This window comes from Tupaia chinensis, unplaced genomic scaffold (genome assembly GCF_000334495.1).
Source record: "Tupaia chinensis unplaced genomic scaffold, TupChi_1.0 Scaffold000484_1, whole genome shotgun sequence".
NCBI classification, from domain to species: Eukaryota; Metazoa; Chordata; class Mammalia; order Scandentia; family Tupaiidae; genus Tupaia; species Tupaia belangeri.
Window position 1 is genome coordinate 774,842 of NW_006159996.1, and position 2,573 is coordinate 777,414.

Sequence of the window (2,573 nt, forward strand, 5' to 3'; positions counted from 1 at the left end):
TGGGGGTGGGGGTTGGCCACATGCCAATCTCTTTTCCATTCTAGATGAGTAAGTTGAGGCCTAGAGATGCAGAGAGCCATAGGCAAGGTCACACAGCCCGATTGCTCTACTTCAGAAACTAGCCTTTAAAAACCTGGTCAAGCTTCAGGCTTAGGCTGGAAGGAACCCCCTATCTCCCTCCACACACACACAGCTTGTGATCATACCCAGATGGGATTAGGGCATTACTCACTTCCTTAAACTTCTCTTCACTTTCTGACTTTTTGGGTTTTTACCTTTTTTTATTTTTTTTTTGGCAGTAAAAATGTTTTTGGAGAAGCTTTTGCTATAGGGCGTGTGCGCTCGCCAGAAAGACAGAGAGACAGAGAGATAGAAAGCGAGAAATCACCCCCCAGGGTAGATGGCCATGCTGCAATCCCTTCTCCTCCATTCTCCTCTTGGGATCTTGGGCACACATGCACACTTGCCCGGCATGAGTTTAAGCCACCAGGTCTGGGATTCGAACCACAGTCGACTACATGGGAGTTCAGTGACATAGCCAATACGCTAACCACTGGTCCCAAATTATATTGTTTTTCAAATCAGAATACCAATGAAGTCCTTTAACCAAACCTTCTCAAGCCCAGAAAAGTCTGAAAACAAAGAGCACTGTGTTGTGTGTGTGTGTGTGTGTGTGTGTGTGTGTGTGTGGAGAGGAGGGCAGCAGGTGGTATGATGGTTAAGGACATTGGACTCCCACATGGCCAACCGTGGTTCATGTCCCAGACATGACAGCCTTCTTTCTCACTTTCCCTTTCTCCCTCTCTCTTTCTCACTCTGTCTCTCTCTGGTCAAATTAAAATAAATAAACAAAGTTAAACAAAATAATTTTTTTTTTTAGAGAGGTTTTTGCTATAGGGCACGTGCGCTCGCCAGACAGACGGAGAGAGACATAGAGACAGAAAGCGAGAAATCACCCCCCAGGGGGGATGGTCACGCCACAATCCCTTTTCCTCCATTCTCCTCTCAGGATCTTGGGCACGCACGCACTTGCGCCCGGCGTGAGTTTTAAGCCACTGGGTCCGGGATGCGAACCGTAGTCGACTACGTGGAAGTCCAGCGACATAGCCATTACGCTAACTGCTAGTTCCCACAAAATAATTTAAAAAAATAATAAAACAAACAGCACTATGTGGAGGGAGGATGGGGATAGGGGCATAGCCTAGGATCACTGTCCCCTCCCCAGAATGACAGCTTGAATATCTGTGGGGCCCACCTGAATCTACAAAGGCTCCTGCCCCTCTGCCTCCCTGGGGTCTTCCCACCAAGTTCCCAGCTCTGAGGCCTGCCCGGGGGGGTGGGGAGGGCACCCCTGGTGGCTGGCAGAGTTTGGGCTCTGCAGCAGCGGGACTGGATTGACAGGCAGCTGCTGGGGTCAGGGGGAGTGGTGCCAGGGTGAGAGCTAGGGCAATGCCCGCTGCTGTTGATAAGGAGACGGAGCCCTTGGGAGCAGGGACGCAGTGAAGCCATGGAAACATGGCCAAGGTGTGGGGCTGGCTCAGCTGCTTCCCCAGGTGGCCACCTCCCAAGCCTGGCGGGGGCCCAGTAAGACAGGCCCAGCGGCTGGCAGCCTTGCTCCCTGCCCTCCTGGGAGCCAAGCCTGGGCCAGCCGCTGGGCAGGCTTGGTGTCACCCCAGCCCACTTCCCCAAGGCCAGGCTGTGGTCAACACATGAGACCTATTAGGGAAGGGTGCTCTGAGACCCTGGGCTCCAGGGCCCCCTTACCCTGTTCTGTCCCTTTCCTATAAATATGTGTGCGTTATTTACCTTAAGCATTTTGATAAATCATAATAGCAGAGACATCTGCTGTCAAAACTGCAAACTGCATTTGGGGCTCAGCTGGTGGACCATGAGGGCTAGAGGCCAGGGGTGCAAGTGTTCTAATGGTCCAAAGGAGACATTATGGACACTCCCCACCACCCCTCCTCCAGGGCTAGGTCCCAGCCCCATCCTTTGGGACCCCTCTTTCCCAGCTGCTGATCTTGAAACCTTCCTGAGGAGGCTATCCACCCCCTCTCAACTGTGTCCCCTCCTTCCTGCCTCCCTCTGCCTCAGAATTAATGCAGCAGTGACAGCGGCTGAGAAGTCCCCCGAGCGGAGATTAACTCCCAGGGCAGCAGCGCGGGCGGGTGGGTTGGCCATGGGAGGCTGGGGAGTGGAGGGGGGCTGACGCACAGGCCTCACAAGATTAATCGCCCCGCAGCCGGCCTCATCACGAGGGCGCCTAGTGCTCCGACCCCCATCCCCAGAAGGGGCACTGGGTCCCATGGCAGGAGCCTGCCCTACCACCCACCACCCCCACAACCCCCAGTCCCACCGTAAGAGGATTTGGGGAGCTGAGACTGAGTTCCTTTCTCATTTTCTTTTCTCTTCCTGGTGGCCCTCAGGGACCCTGAAGACCAAGTAGCAAGCATGTTCAGGCCTGGCTTGGCAGCCCTGAGAGAGGGAGGCTTGGACCCTAGCCTGCCTACCCACCGCTTATGATCTTCACTGGCCTTTCTGCTCCCCCCAACAAAACCGGGGCGGCGGGGGGG